The sequence below is a fragment of the Lissotriton helveticus genome, chromosome 1_1, assembly GCF_964261635.1.
Source record: "Lissotriton helveticus chromosome 1_1, aLisHel1.1, whole genome shotgun sequence".
NCBI classification, from domain to species: Eukaryota; Metazoa; Chordata; class Amphibia; order Caudata; family Salamandridae; genus Lissotriton; species Lissotriton helveticus.
The window spans coordinates 551,355,087-551,371,985 of NC_136057.1; the positions used below are offsets into that span (position 1 = coordinate 551,355,087).

The 16,899-nt window shown below is 41.2% G+C and overlaps 1 protein-coding gene across 1 annotated transcript in view; it reads left to right on the forward strand.

Annotated features, from left to right (window-relative positions):
- Positions 1-16,899, forward strand: part of PIK3C2G (phosphatidylinositol-4-phosphate 3-kinase catalytic subunit type 2 gamma) — a 2,201,800-nt gene that overhangs the window by 94,400 nt on the left and 2,090,501 nt on the right. The gene's annotated exons all lie outside the window — the stretch shown is intronic.

The following is a 16,899-nucleotide window of genomic DNA, read 5'->3' on the forward strand; positions in this document are numbered from 1 at the left end:
AGCTGATTCTTTTCCGTGCCTCGTGTGACCCCTTTCAATTCCACCACCACTATTGTTTCGTTGTGTCCCTCCTTGTGGTGGTGCAGTCAAAGTAATGGTACCCAAAACAATCATCATGTGCCCAATCCATCTGCCCCTCTTAGAATCCTTTTTTTTTTTATTTCAAAAGATTTATTAATTTAAGGAGCACAGGTACAATAAGGGACAAACAATAGTGATATCAATAAGATCAGAGAACTACAATCAATATATGAGGACCAAAAAACAAGTAGCGTAAACCATAATGCAATATACTAGGTCCATTAAATTCAGATAAAAAACAAATTAAAGGATAGAAGTTAAAATTCAGCAGACATATTTAACAATGGTACCACTATCCGATTATAGTTGTGTGGAAAAAAGGGGAAGGATAAGAGAAGATAGAGAAAAAAGAGAAAAAGACGAAAAAGAAAGAAAGGAGGAATAAGAAAGAAGGAACAGAAAAAGGAAGAAGAAAAGAAGAGCGAGAGAAAGAAAGAAAATGGACTTCCGCAGAACCTTCCAACCAAGGAAAAACACAAATTAATCAGACACATCAAAGGGGTATTGCGCAACCAACCCTTGCGAGGCTGAATCCATATATGAGTCTAAAGCACACCAAACACCCGCAGATATGGAAGGAGTGAGATGAGCCTGATCAACAGAAGTATGTGCACTTCGTAGAAAGGAAACCCAAGCCCGCCAAGTATGATAAGAAAACGACTTCCATTCCATGAGAATAACCTTCACAGCAATAGTCAACAATAGGTCCAACAACTGCAACTCCATGGGATCCAAAGGAAGAGGGACCGGGGAAGCTAACGGACCTAAGATAATTAATGGAAAAGAAAGTTGGAACTGAATACCAAAAATAAGCATAAGGTGTTTGTGGATGAGGTCCCAAAAGGGTTGGAGGAGGGAACAACCAAAAAACATATGTTGGAAATCACCAGGTAGTAACCCACAACTCCAACACAAGTCATCTTCTTTAAGATTCAGCGAGTGCAATCGAACAGGAGTCCAATGAAGGAGATTGATAGAGAAGAATTTAGATTGCAATAGTGAAGGGGCAATTTTATTACGTAGAGAAAGCTTACCAATAAGCTGCCAAGTGTCGGAAGAGATATGATCAGTGAGAGTATGATCAAAATTATGCAGCCATTTACGTTGAGCAACAGTTGAGGCAGGCATTATAGAAGATGACAAGAATTTATAAATTTTGGAGGCCACATGACCCAAACGAACCCACAGTTGGAAGAGGGTAACTGTGGGGGAGGAAGGGTGAAGGCGCAGTTTAGCAAGAGCCACCTTAATTTTAAGGAAGGTATAAAAGTCCAAGTTAGATAACGAAAATTGGCTCGCTAAGGAAGAAAAAGGTAGAGGTTGATCATGAACATCATAAAGCTGTTTAACAAGCGATATACCTTTACCAGCCCAATAAGCCATTATAGAAGGATCAACATCGACCTTAATTCTAGAATTCCGCCAAATAGACGACCATCGAGATTTATGAAGTGGAACCGCCACCTTTTTATCAATCTTCCGGATCGCCGCAATAGTATTCAGAATAATAGAGCGGGAGAAATGGATAGAAAGGGTATTCGTAGTCAGAAAGGAAGCAGTTGGCAAAGGAGAGTCCAGATATTGTTCAATTAACAACCATGAGGGAACATGAACAGAAGGAGAAGAGAACCATAAGGCGCCCTGAGACGCCAAAAAGGCAATTTGGTATTGTTCTCAGTTAGGAAGGTTACAACCCCCCATATCACAGGGTTGACGTAAAAATGTATAGGCAATCCGAGCCCTTTTGCCATTCCATAAGAATTTAGATGTAAGAACATCGATTTCATGAAAGAAGGATGCAGAGAGATTAACCGGGAGCATAGAGGAGACAAAATTAATGATAGGGGTAATCATCATTTTAAGCGTTTGCAGACGACCCCACCAAGAAATGTGCTTCGGAGACCAGGTTTCCAAAAGATGTCGCACTTTAAGAATGGTTTGAGATTCATTGTAAGAAGTGGTAGCAGAAAGGGAAGAACAGAAATAAATACCCAAATATTTTAATTGTTTAGATTGCCATTTGAAGCCCGCAGATCCCATATGATGAGAGAAACAGTACGCATTTAGAGGGAACATCTCAGTTTTATCCTTATTGAGGGTGTAACCAGAAACCTTGGAAAATCGAGAAATCGTGTCAGAAATAGCAGGAATGGCCAATGGAATATCATCAGAAAAAATTAGAACATCATCCGCGTAAGCAGCTGTTTTGATACAGTGAGGACCATAAGAAAAACCTTTAATATCAGGGTGGAGGTCAATCATCCTGAGAAGAGGATCAATGGATAGCAAGAATAAAAGGGGGATAGAGGACAACCCTGCCTAATACCTTGTCGAAGATTAAAAAAGGATGAAGTAGCACCATTAACACGTATATTAGCTCTAGGTGAAGAGTAAAGATACATAACCATTTGAATGAAGGAGTCCCCAAGATTATGAGCACATAAAACAGCACGCAGGAAAGGCCAAGAAACCTTATCAAAGGACTTTCCAGCATCAAGTGCCAAGGCGGCTGCCGGAAGCTGGGAGCGTTTGGCTGAACCAAGAATATGGCAGAACGTTCGAATATTGTCACGCGCCAGACGTCCCTTTACAAACCGTGTTTGCGAGGGATGGATCAGATGAGGAATAAAGGATTCTAGATGCTTAGCTAAGATCTTCGCAAAGATCTTAGCTTCCATATTGAGCAGAGAAATAGGATGGAAATTTTTGGGGTCAGAATGATCTTTCCCTTCTTTTGGAATCACTACAATGGTAGCATCAGCGGAAGAACCAGATACAGAACCATCCTTAATGAAAGCATCAAAAACAGATTTCAATTTGGGGACAAGTACCGGAAGAAAGGTTTTGTAAAATAGAATAGGGTAACCATCCGGACCTGGTGCTTTTCCAGAACGAGTATCTTTAATAGCAGCGGTAATTTCATCAGGGGTAATTGGACCATTCAAAGAGGAACTGTCGTCCACAGATACTGATTTTATGGGAATTGTTTGTAGAAATTCTTGACATTGCTCAAAGGAGGCCTGATTAGAGGGAGTATATAAGTTATTATAAAAGTCACGGAATACTTCCAGAATCTCCTCAGTCTGGAACTTCTTAGACCCCGAGTGGTCCTTAATAGAAGAAATCCGGGAAGATATACGAGAAGATTCTTGAAATTTTAATGTGGCCGCAAGAACCTTGCCCGCTCGATTTTTTTTAATAAGAGCGCCTTAGATTTTTGAGCTTGAAGGCCAATATGAGCTCTTTTGGTGACAATAGAGTGGTATTTATATTTCAAATGCTTAATGGACTGTAGACAGGATTTATCTTTGGAATGACGAAAAAGAGATTCTTGTGTTTTAATCTCACTAGCTAAATCCGTTAGTTCTTTCTTAATAACCGCATTCCTCCTTGCCATGCATTTAATGACGTGACCACGAAACGTACATTTAAAGGAATCCCAGAGCACTACCGGGGAAGCTACTGAGCCCTCATTTTCAAGAAAAAAAAGTCAGAATTTCCTCAGAAAACTCAGAAACCTGGAAATCATCATACAGAATTTCTGTATTCAGTCTCCATGAACGAGATCTCGCCATAGGAGCAAAGGACAACAGCGTGAAAGAAATTGCGGCATGGTCGGAAATCTGGATGGGATGAATAAGAGGAGAAGAGGAGGATTGAAGAAGGGAGGAGTGTACCAAAAGATAGTCAATATGCGAGAAAGTAGAATGAGGGGAGGAGAAAAAGGAAAAATCACTACCAGAGGGATTAAAAAGACGCCATACATCTTGAAGCTGAAGAAGAGAACACATATTAGTCATTTGTTTATGCGCTTTCGGAGGGCGGAAATGGTAGGCTGAACTTCTATCAAGAAGTGGATCCATTGGTAAATTAAAATCTCCACCCACAATAAGATTACCAGAATGAGGAGTGTCATGCAATTTTTTGGTAACTAATTTCCAAAACAGCGGATCATCTTTATTAGGGGCATAAATATTCATGACAAAGAGATCAACATTACCATCAGACAGCTTAGACAATAGCCAACGACCCTCTGTGTCCTGTTCGGAAGAAATAATAGACAAGCCAGATTTTTTAGAAATCAACGTATTAACCCCATTCCTTTTACCACATGCATCTGAACAGGCAACATCCGAAACCCACTCCTTCTTCAGGAATAGGGCCTCCCTACTCGAGATCTTTGTTTCCTGTAAAAGTACAAGATCTGAAGCAAGAGATTTGCAGTAGTTCAACATTTTTGACCTCTGAACTGGGTGATTTAAACCCTTAACATTAAGGGATAATGCATTTAAACCAGGCATGATCCATGTAGGGGAACAAATGGAAGAGACATAGGTGATAATATATGAACAAGCATAGTAGTGACAAACCTCCAAACATCGTACAAAGACATTGAAAAGAGGAAGGGCAATGAAGAAGTCCAAGGAGCAAGAAAAGCGAAGAAATAGCGAGAAAAAGAGAGAAGAAGGGGGAGAAGAGCAAAGAAGGGAGGCTTGAAAAAGACCAAATTCATACTCGGGGGAACGTGAAAAGGGGGATCAAGGAAACCGTTATGAGGAGAAGAAAATGCAGTATAATCAGCCCCAATAAAAAGACATTTCATGAAGCAGATATTAAATAGAAAAATACTTGGAAGAAGCAGTAATAATATAAACATCATCTAAAGCATAAATTTGTGAAAGGGTAAGAGAGAGTAAATATAAATAAAGTAGACTTCTGTTTAGAAAAAGCATGCAAAAAGAACACAAAAAATAAAAATAAAATAAAAAAAGAAACATGAATCATCTGCAATAATAGATACTCTAAACAGGAATACAGTAAATAGGCAAATAAAAACCCATAAGAATCTATAGAACAGCATTCCCTAGAGTACATAAGTCTGGTAGCATGTAATAGATAACCAGGAAACACATAAAAACAGAGAATGAATGGAAACATAATCGTATGAAAGTAAGGCATCCTTTAAGACTAGCATCTAATAACAAAGGGTAGGGTTATTCATGAAGGAGAAAAGAAAGTACTATATAGGTAAGAAGCATGACCTAATAAACAGAAACAGTTAAGAACCATAAAACAGCGTAATCCATAAAACTATGAAACAAGTAGAGAAGGGAGTGAATCAACTAGAAAATAGATAAACCTTAAAGAGAAGCAACCTAAATATAGTCTAACTACAGCGTAGGGGTGCAACTACGTAAATGCAGTCAGTGCGAAAGAGAAGAAACACTCTACAAATAAGGCAAAATCTTGGAAATGAAACGTAGATAGTCGAACATGGTAGAAAAGTAAACAAGCACTGAAATATTACCAGTGGAGTATACACAACAGCAAACTACTAGTAACCGAAAGAAAGAAGAAAAAGAAAACAAGAAATGTATAAGGAATTTAAGAAAAAACAGACAGAAAAAGGGAACCCACGGAGAAGGAGAGTACAAACAGGAAAAGGAAGATAAAAAATCGCAAACCGGGGACAGAGAGAAAAAACGAGACAGGTCACGTGCAGAGAAAGAGGAAACGAAAGGGAAGAGTCGCAGAAAGAAGAGGGAAATAAAAGACGAAGAAAACAAAAACAGAAAAAATCTCTAGTAGAACCGGATAGGCAGACCCACAAACAACACAGGAAAAGAAGAGCAGGAATAGGGACGGCTTGATAAAGCAATTAAAGTCATCTGATGAGAAAGAAAACAATACGTAGGAACACACATAACAAAAAACAACTATTCGACATCAGGAGAAGGAAAAAACATCAGACAGAGAAAGTAATAGGTAAGAGAGAACACACCACCACAAAAAATCATAAGAGAAAATCAAGTCAATCTATCTGAAAAAGAAGAGAGAACAGAGGAGACATAAGTCTACACTTCAAGTGCCCGAAGCACCTGGATCCATCGTAGTCGCTCGTTGAATCTCCATCTGTATTTCCATCTGATTGTCCAAGAAGGAAGCGAGATCCGCCGGTTCGTCAAATTCTGGAACGACCCTTGAAGGTAATGCGAAATTTCGAAGGACCAGAGAAGGAAAAGGGAATGTTCATCTCAGAAAGAAGTTTTCGAAGATTGAGGAAACCCTTCCTTCTTATGACTGTGTCCCTGGCGAAGTCCTGAGAAATTGAAATTCGATGTCCCTCCCAGGAGATAGACTTAACCTTCTGCATGTGAGCAAGAATTTGCTCCGTATGTTGATGACGCAGTGGCTTAAAAATAATCGCTCTTGGCTGTGTTGCAGATTTAGAGCGAAAAGTGGGGACACGATGGGCCCTTTCTATTTCAAAGTCTCTTTGGAATGAGAGTTGTAAAGTAGAAGGAATCCATTGATATAAGAAATCAATCATAGAAGATGATTTCTCTGCATCTTCCGGCAAACCAAAAATGCGCAGATTGGATCTACGATTCCGGTCCTCCTGCTCAGTGAGATCCTTTCGCAATGCCGCCATGGAGCGCTCTAAGTGGATGAGAGACCTGGATTGTTTCTGCATGTTATCCTCTGCACCACTGATACGTGTCTCAGTGGCTGAAACACGAATAGAGAGGGCCTTAAAGTCATTTCTAATAGCGGACACCTCCACTTGCAATAAATCTGTGCTAGTCTTAGTTGACTGCGCAATATCATGAACCTCATTAAGGCGCGTCAAAATTGTGTCAAGAGTGGAATTAGTGTCCGACTGAGAAGACTCAGCCGTAGGAGACAATGGCTTAAGTCTTTTAAGAGAGGCACCAGTATCTTTCGAGTCTTTATTTGTTGAGGAACGACCCATAGTTGCAGCCATGAAGCAGCAACCAGAAAGAAAAAATAGACAGCCACTTGGGGAAGACAAGAGTCCAAAAAGAGCGTATTCCACACCAAAAATCAAGGAATAAGGTGTCTTGAACGCAGACAAAGCCAAATAATCGAAAGAGGCGGCCTTATATGCAGTGTGTTTGCAGGAATGACATAAAAGAGCCTTGTAAATATCAAAAGGCCAAAGCAGAGTCACTCAACATAAGCAAAATGCAACACTAATTTCAGAGTACTGCACTGAGGTAGCCAAAGCGTCAGCAACAAAATAACCAGCCAAGCAGCACCAAAAGACGAAAAAAAAGAAGAAAAAAGCAAAAAGTTACCAAATGTAGTCACTGGAGGTTAATTGTCCCAGATATCCTGCTGACCTGGCCAGAATGTATCCAGTGTGACGATTCTGAGGAGAAATACCGATCTCCGTCACAAGCGGGGAAAATGGCGGCCGCCCATCAAGGAAACGAGCGTCACTTCAGCCTGACAGGAATGGGTTCAGTTATAGCTGAAAACCGCCGAAAATGAAGTCAAACTGCTCTCAGCATGTTCCGCCGTGCAGGAGAGCTGTCCCTCTGAAGAGGGGCACTCGGAATGCAGACAAAAGCCTCCAACAGACCTCAATCGCCCTGGAGCTCAAGCGGGACTCGCCATGCTGCAGCGGTGCGCAAGCCACGCCCCCCTTAGAATCCTTTTTAAAACCGTCAATCCAATTGGTCTTTTTGGGTGTCCCCTTGGGGACAGAAAAAATACAGAGGACGCTCCCCACAAAGTGCCCGATTCCTTTCGTTCCTCTGTAACCATCACAAAAGCCTGTTTTACATGTACCCTGGCTAGCCCTGTTGCCGACCTTGGTTATTAGTCCCCAAACTCAAAAGAATTCCTGTTTTTCCGATACAACGAAGCCTGCTCTCTTATTGGTGCTACGCCTGTTTCATGCAGTAACGCAAGAGTGCCTCACGAGGTAATTATCATTGCAGTATTTATTTGGCTAAACAAAGACACATTATTTATGTTGGTGTTAAATGATTTGATTTATATATAAGATACTTGCAGTTCACTTGTTAATGCCCAAGGGTCACACCTTGCTAGAAGGACCAAAATGTAATTTACACTCCTGCCAGCTATCTAAATAAATCACACTTTTCAAGAAATGACCTACTCTGTTAATGGGCTATTTTTGGGACATGAATGAAAATGTTAATCATCTTGCTGTGTCTAGCATTTTAAATCTTTGAGCGCCTGAGAAGTTGTCCCCTACTTCTATTTACTATTCAATGCTAGAATTAAGTCTCTAAGAAGTAGTTTAATCCTTCGCACTGACCTTTTGGGATGTAAATTACTTAAACACCACAATGGAAGCCTTTCGCCAATAGTCTATGGGAAGCCAGCTCAATCAAACACCTGTCCAGTATGTTCAAATATCCTTACATTGTCTTGTTAGAGCTGCAGCAAAGAAGAAAACATGTGGGTGGAGGCTGTGAATACGGTCTGGTTACATGAAGCCTGCAGACTTTAACAAAACACTCAGAAAACGACTTCATAGTTAAACTACAAATGATGACTTTGTGTCCCATTCAGGAATATATACCGACTACTGACCTCGTGTGTACATTTCCAATTTAAACCTCACTCAAAGTCTGTACTACAATTCTACCTAAGAGTAATACAAGGATACAATGTTGATAAATGAACTTTGTAATAAGAAGATAATGAAAGGACCCAGCACCAAGTTTACCGGAATTTCAAGCACAAAAATATTTTCATTCCAAAATATCATGAACAAAACATAGACTATCAATATATTGTGAAGGTAAATATATATAGGGATTTGGTTGTAGTATTTAAAGGTAACATCTATGCACATATAGGTGGTGATTAAGCATGGTAAACATTCTTGCATATACATCCTTAACTTCCCATCATTTTGCTCCTCTATATTGTTGCTACCATATTTGTGTAGCATAGGATTTAAAACTCGGTATTCTGGTGCTAAAGTAAGTTCCATACAGTTTGTTTTATTACAGTAGCCACCTGAATTTGACATCATGGCACTTCCATCCTATTCATCTACTGCTCTTCGAGGGTGGTATATTCAGTGTTGCATCCTTGCATGAGCTGTCTTGCTTGTATGTATGTTACTCATGTGGTGCATACCTGGAAACAAAACAGAAGAACAAATGGAAGCCAACACTGTATTTAAATATCTATGTCGGAACGGAGAGGTGGGCAAAGATATAATACAATTTGATCATTCATATTGGCCATTTAATTAGGTTTCACAGCCAGATCAGTTCAGCACTGCAGTGCCTGAATCTGTCATTGTTTTTTCTCCAACTTGTTTCTGTACCTCTTTGTTATTCACCAGTTGGAACCTAAGAATTGTCTCAAGGAGCCGTCAAATGGTATGTGTCTCTTTTGTTGCCAGAAGGCCTAAAGTTGTCTCTCCCAAGTATCATGGTTGCAGTTACCCCCGTTTACCAAATTATGTTAGTATTCCATTCAATAGGTCAATATATGTGGGCCAGTTCCCAAAGGTATTTACAAGAATATGTAACGGTAGTCTTCAACAATTTTGGAACATTAGAACTTTAACTGCAACTTTTCCGTTGAACTATTGACATTTATTTGCATTTATTTTTTCATTTGACGGTGATAATTATAATTTTCTCTGACATCCCTACATAAATATTTTTTTGACCACCCCTCCAAGTTTACCCTCTCTTTATGGACTATGGAACATTTGAATACGTTATCTTCTCATCTTGCATAATCTTAACTCAATCTCCACCACCTTTCTCCAGACCCAATGCCCTTTGATAAATCTGCTTATAACACTTGATTTCTTTTATAAACCCAACATTAATATGTTTTAATTGAAAGCATTCTGTGTGAGAAGTCCTATTGATGAATGTGTGTAGGATGACTTAGTGTATTTAGCACATGACAACAGTCGGCTCAAGGTGTTATAGTTTTAAAATGCACTCAGCTTTAGATGCAGTTATAGATCATGACCCACAGAAGAAAGGTAAGTGCAAAAAGGTATTTATTTCTCTAGTGAATGCATGAAACATTTTCAAGAAAGATTTAAAGTGGTGTATTTACTTGACCTCTGTATAGGTAAAACATCTCAACATCACTCAAGAGCTTGCCCCAGCCTTGAGTTCTCCAGGTAGCTATACTCTGGTGATTATTTTTATTGTAGGTGCATGTATACCCAGGAACCATTGCGATGTGGAATGTGATCTGAGCTGGACTATCTTGCAATGAACACCTCCTTTCCTGAACATGGCTGAGTTCCTCTGAGTGGTAACTTGCATGAATTGCATGTCCTCAGGATGGCACCTTGAACCCTCCTACTGTAACGCCCAGAGATATTTCTGGCTCTCCATCAAACATGAGAGGTCCTGATGGATAGTGCCAATGTTTGCCAAATCGATGGAGAAGGTGTTCATGGTCCTCCATTACAAAGATCTCGCACTTCACAGAGGGCTGTTGTTAGAAAAACTCATCCCTCCCTAGAGGGTAGCTCTTGCCCAATCTAGCCACCTCATAGGCCAGGACATTCGTCTTTCTTATGTGACAACCTTGTTATTCTTCATAATTAGAGTCAAAACCAGCTAGATTGTGTGGTGGAGATTATTTATTGGGAGCGGGCCCTACCTCACCTGGGCTGTGAAAGATGGAAAGAAGTCTGGAATTGCAGTTGAGTGTTACAGTAGAAAAGGGATGGCAACTGGGGTACATGCTGGATGGATGGTATTAGAACCAGGATCCCTAGTTGGTAGAGGTAGGTTCCTTAGGCCAAGTAGGGACCCTCATTTTCACGTCAGGGAAAGGAAGGACACCCTCTCAGATAACCCCTGCTCACCCCTTGGTAGCTTGGCACGATCAGCCAGGCTTATCTTTAGGCAAATGTGTAAAGTATTTGCGACAACGCTCCCAGTGACCCAATGGTGACACCACAAAGTACTCCACACGAGTTTCATATAAAAACAAGTATAAGTTGATATAAAAAGATATAATATGAGACCACATGATAAAAATCCAACATATGCTTATTTGTGATATACCTCCTGGCCAGGTATTAGGTCAGCCAGCTCGTTCTGGTGGCATTAATAAGCTCTTCCAGGTCATCCTATGCAGTCCTAATGCAAGGCTATGCAGTTCGTAATGCTAGAATCAGGCACTTTACAATGTACGAATAATGCAGATCGTGATGCAAACTAATGAAATGCGCAATACAACAATCTGGCAGCTCGTTATGCAGAATGAATGCAATGCATAATGCAACAATCAGGTAGTTCGTTCTGCAAACAAATGCAATGGTAATACAACAATCAGGCAGTTGGGTATGCAGAATTAATGCAATGCGTAATGCAAGAATCGGGTAGTTCGTTCTGCACACTAGTGCAATGTGTAATACACTCCGGTACCGATCACGGTGCTTCGGGTGGTCTCTCCGCCCCTCTGACTGACTCGCGTTCAGTTTCCATTACCACATGCCCCCAACACCGATCTGGTGTGGACCACAGTGCAGCTCCCCGCTCCCCGCTCCGGCCCCGGTACTGCCACTCCTTGGCACGTACAGGCCGTGACACGAGCTGGGACAGAGGCTCTCACTGCCAGAAGGGGAGAGGCCGAGAGCGTCTCTCTAAAAGTCCACACCCCACCCCAGGTGCTGACACACGTTACATGGGGGGTGCAACCTCGCTCTCCTCTCCGCCTCTCGCGACTTGGGTCTCCGATGCAGCTTGTTTGATTCCGGGCCGATGACGATAACGAAGATCTCAGGCTGCAGCAGGGCACATGCATGCAGCGTCGCTGAGACTCTGTTGAGCCTCAGGTGTGCACGTTCACAGGGCAATCCTCACAAAGGTCGCAGGCTGCACGAAGCACACACACACAGCGTCGCTGAGACTCCCTTGAGCTCTTGTTGCACCTGATCACAGGGCAATTCTTCAGAGGGTCTCAGCCTGCGAAAAGCACAGGCACACCGCGTAGCTGAGACACACTTGAACTTCTGGTGCCCACAATCACAGGGCAATTCTTACGAGAGTCTCAGCCTGCAAAAACGACATGCACACAGCGTCGCTGAGCAACACTTGAACTTCTGGTGTGCACATTCACAGGGCAATCCTCACAAAGGTCTCAGGCTGCGCGAAGCACATGCACACATCGTCGCTGAGACTCACTTGGACTCCAGGTGCCGCAATCACAGGGCACGGGTTACAAAGGTCTCAGGCTGCAAAAAACATACGCACACAGCGTCGCTGAGACACTTCTGAAAACTTCCTGAGCTCCCACAACAGGGAGCCAGCTCGCCTTGGTCCTTGGGGTTAAGTTACTTCCGGACACAGCACAGCAAGGTACTTTCAAGCAGGGGGACACAGCACACAGCAAACAAACTGCAGGCCAGCCCCAGAGCACACAGCAAGGGTCAGTCCTTTCCTTTGGTCTACTCCACTGTTTCTTCTTTGGCAGAGGTTCCTCTTGACCACAAAGTAGTTTCAGTCCTTTACAGTCCTGAACAGTCGAATTCCTGTTCAATATTCCTCAGTTCCATTCCAACATTCAGGGGTTTCAGCTCTCATAGTTCGACCCCTAAATGTCTTTGAAGTCTTTGTGTTCAGGGGGCACTGACCCCTGTGTGAACCAGTTCTGGGTGTCTCCCTGCCAGTGACACCTTATTCCTTTGATAATGGTGGTCTGGATCCTCAATTACTCAGCAGGGGATGGAGCAATCATTTTATGGCTGAAGCCCAGGCCTCTTCACCTCAAGGGTCTACTCCTCCCCCTACACTCCAGATGCAGGTCAGCCTGTTGCTGTCTCACCTCCTTCCCTGGGTCAAGACATTCCACAGATCCTATCACTTTCAGATCCAGACAGTCAGTCCAAAACCAGGCAGAGACACACAGAAATATTAGAGCACAAAAACTCAGCCACTTCTAAAAGAGTGGTTTCTAAACACACAATGCAAAAACCACCTTCATAAAAAGATGTGTTATTACATTGTGAGTTCAGGCATACTAAACCTCATCTCTTCATCTTAACCCTTTGGGAAGATAGGCTGGAAAACATATTACACATTCTGTCCTATGGGCAAGATAGGCTTTCAACAGTGAAAAATGAAATGGAGATTATTTCACTGTCAGGACATGGTACACACCTCAGTACATGTCCTACCTTCCACATACACTGCACCCTGCCCAGTGGGTACCTTGGACCTACCATAGGGGTGTCTGATGTGAATAGAATGGGAAGGGTTGTAGTGTAGTTCCTATTATCCCAATAGGCTCTGCGCATTGGAATAATATCTTCAATAGTATAGACGTAGGACAGAGGTTAACTAGGTCTTCTACTGACGATATTAGACTTAAAGTTTAGTGTTTGCCAGCTAGCTCAGAGTTCACTAGAAACTTTCTCGAATAGACAAGGAGGAGTTTAACCTCCCTGGATAGACAAGAAGGGATTTAGTAACTGACAACCATAGAACATGACAACTTTGCTCTCCCCTAATCAAGAGTATATCTCTAGAGTCGCGTGAAAACAAAAGACAACTTATTTTACTCAGTCAGTTCAGTGCATTCTTAGTTTTACCAGATTGTAGAGAAAAGGAAGAGACGGGCGTGTTCAATAAAAGATGTTATTTATTGATCAGTCTCTTTTCTCATACAAGAGAAATGAATCGCTATTATTGCAATACTTATTGTTAAGTAGAGTGCATACAGTAAAAACAGAATTATAAAATAATACTGTAAAAGCATTGATATGGTTTCTTAGCCATATGATACTTAAAATGGATAAAATAGATACATACATATATACATTGACTAATCGTACTCAACTGGTGCTTCTAACTACGCCTACCCCAATGTACCTGACCTAAGCCTAATAAGTGGGCGGGAGTAGATAAGTAGCAGTTTAAGTTAAGTTTGCTTTGCCAAGGGTCTGCTTCAAGAATTCTCTGCAAGGGTTTGTTCAGTACCTGGGATTTAGAAGGCTGGAGGGCTGGTATCTCTATCTCAGGGCTTGATATCCCAGCTGCCTGCAAGGGCGGCTGGAAGCGCCGGAGCTGGATTTCTCGGCAGGAGAAAAGGCAGCGTCTCTTTCTCAGCGCGTCAGAAAGGAGGGGTAGCGTCTGTGGGCTTCGCTGTCAGCTGGGCTCCTCGGCAAGTCTCGCTGCTCCAATCTTGTAACCACCTCGTGTGTTTGCTTAAGGCAATGTCGGTATTATTTATACCTGAAAGGTTTCGAGATTGACGTAAGGATGGACATAAATACGTCAATAAGGATGTCATAAGAACTGGTTGTTCGCACATTCTTTACTGAAGTTCTCGGCTAAATCAAAACAATGGCTGCGGGGATTTCCCAGGTCGCTGTAGGTTTGATTTGTTTTGAGAACTCCGTATGCCTATTAGGGGGCTGGAGAAATAGTGCTTGCCTAATGAGATGACATGCGCTATAACCTAATCAGATAACGGGCTTCTGTGCCGTTGTATGGCTAATCAGATAACGGGTTTTTGTGCAGTTGAATGGCTGCTAGTTAATTATTAACCAGACAAGGGTCAGAAATAGGGGGATCGATACAGTACCCATAGTAAATACATCACACCCACTCCACGTAATCTATGTCCATATTTACAAATCTAGGCATAGTAAACAAAACTAGTAGTGCATGTGTATACCGAACCACCCCAAAATACAATCAAATGCATTTTGAAAATTGGAAATGCGAAATACACGAAAAGATGAGTATAGTTACTATATGCACTTCAAGCAGTATAATAATGCAAACTCTAATACGCATATTTTGAAATCAGCATGAACGAAATGCGGAAATTACACATGAAATGGCTCTTAATACAGAAGAAAATTCGAGACCATCTCATCACAAAATCATAAATACTTGTGAACATGCTAGAGGGTAGCTAATGTCTCTAGAGTAGCTAAAAATAGAAATGTTGTTCTCTAAGAATAGTTTTACTTTAAGCAGAAGATGTGTCCCAAAAAATCGTAAATATTTTGGGAAATGGAAAGAGAAAAAAAAATGTCCCGCTCTCCGTAAAAACTGGTGAGAAAATTTCTTATTGCTTTATTTTCAAAGTTGAAGGCCAAATTCAGGGTGTAGGGAACGCCGTGTGCTAGTTTGCTCAAAGTCATTCTTTCTGCTCTGGTGAAAACATCATATTGTTGAGACTTTCGAAAAAACTGTCAACTGCTTCTTGCGAAAGTTCCACTAACTCGGAAAAATTTATTAACATGCATTCATGAGCATGATTGCCTTCATTGATGTTTCGATCAGCATAGCTGACAGAAGGTCGTACCTGATCGATGCTGCTTTCATCTTGTACTTCACTACTCTTCAATCGTAGTGGTGAAGTCTCCACGAATGCCGTCATCCGGATTGGTAGCCGCTGGGGACGGTGCACAGACATAATATCGACTCCAAAATATCGTTTGGACATAATATCGACGCCAAAATATCGTTTGGAGAAAATATCGACAGGACAGAATATCGACAGCCAAAATATCGTTTTTAAGGTAAGTGAAGTAATATCGTTTTTAAGGTAAGTGAAGTAATATCGTTTTTATTTTTAGGGTTCAGGGTCAGTTTTGGGTTTTTGGGTAAAGGGGTATTTTTAGGGTTCAGGGTCAGTTTGGGGTTTTTGGGTAAAGGGGTATTTTTAGGGTTCAGGGTCAGTTTTCAGTTTTTGGGCAAAGGGGTATTTTTAGGGTTCAGGGTCAGTTTTCAGTTTTTGGGTAAAGGGGTATTTTTAGGGTTCAGGGTCAGTTTTCAGTTTTTGGGCAAAGGGGTATTTTTAGGGTTCAGGGTCAGTTTTCAGTTTTTGGGTAAAGGGGTATTTTTAGGGTTCAGGGTCAGTTTTCAGTTTTTGGGTAAACGGGTATTTTTAGGGTTCAGGGTCAGTTTTCAGTTTTTGGGTATTATTTTATTATATTTTATTACTATATATATATGTTTAATAAATATGAAATAAAAAATATTTATTTAACTTTCATTAATTATTTAATTATTATAAGTTAATTTAAGTAATTTTAAGTATATTTTAGTAATTAATTATTAATATTAATTTAATTTAACACTGTTTTTAGTAAATACGATATTTTTTACAACTATATTTTTTTTAACGATATTTTGTACTCGATATTTTTGTACTTACCTGTTTGTACATACAAACTCGATATTTTTGCTGTAGATATTTTTTCCTCGATATTTTGGGTAGTCGATATTTTGGTAGTCGATATTCTTTCAGTGATCCGCTGGGGACAGTACAATGCATGAGCCGTTACCGGACCCAACAAAGTCTCTGCGTCCATTGGCACATCCGATTGTAGTGTCAGACAGGTGTCCAACACGCATTCTTCGCCGCATAGCAAGCACCTTAATACAGGCATAACACAACTTTGCCACATCGGTCTAAATGAAAAAAACCAAGTCATGTTCAGGTCTCTAAGCCGGGCTATTCCAAGGACTTTAGTTATGCGGTCCCTGTAGCGTATGGCTAGGATCGTTTCTTCCATTGTCGCTGGTGTCTTGTCTGTGACGTGGTTTGCCATAGCGAAGTAACAGAATCAAAAATAGGATGCCTGCCACTAGTCCCTAAAGGAGAGGAAGTCCGCCAAAGATGGGATGGACAAAATCAGGAAAAATACCCAGGATGGCTTTGAATGGGGTTAAAGCTCCCGAAAACACTATCTTAAATACACTCGAGATTCCGCTTGTATCAGAAATATTTAAGATTTCGCTCAGTATTTCTGCGAAATGTATGGGGGAATTGGTTGATAACAGTGAATGAATCTCTGCAGTTGTCCTTGCAACTTGGAGATCATACGTTTCTTTTGATGACGTTAACCGGGTTGGCGTCTGTAGGAGCACAGTCTTCATTCTGCTTAAAGTATCAATTCGAATAGAAGAAATTTTCAAACTGGGCCATAACCTTGCCTCCCTGTCTCGAGCATCGTTTGGGAACAATACTCGTTCACAGCACATGACCTTCGTAGTCACGGTTATGAGAAGGTTTTCCGGG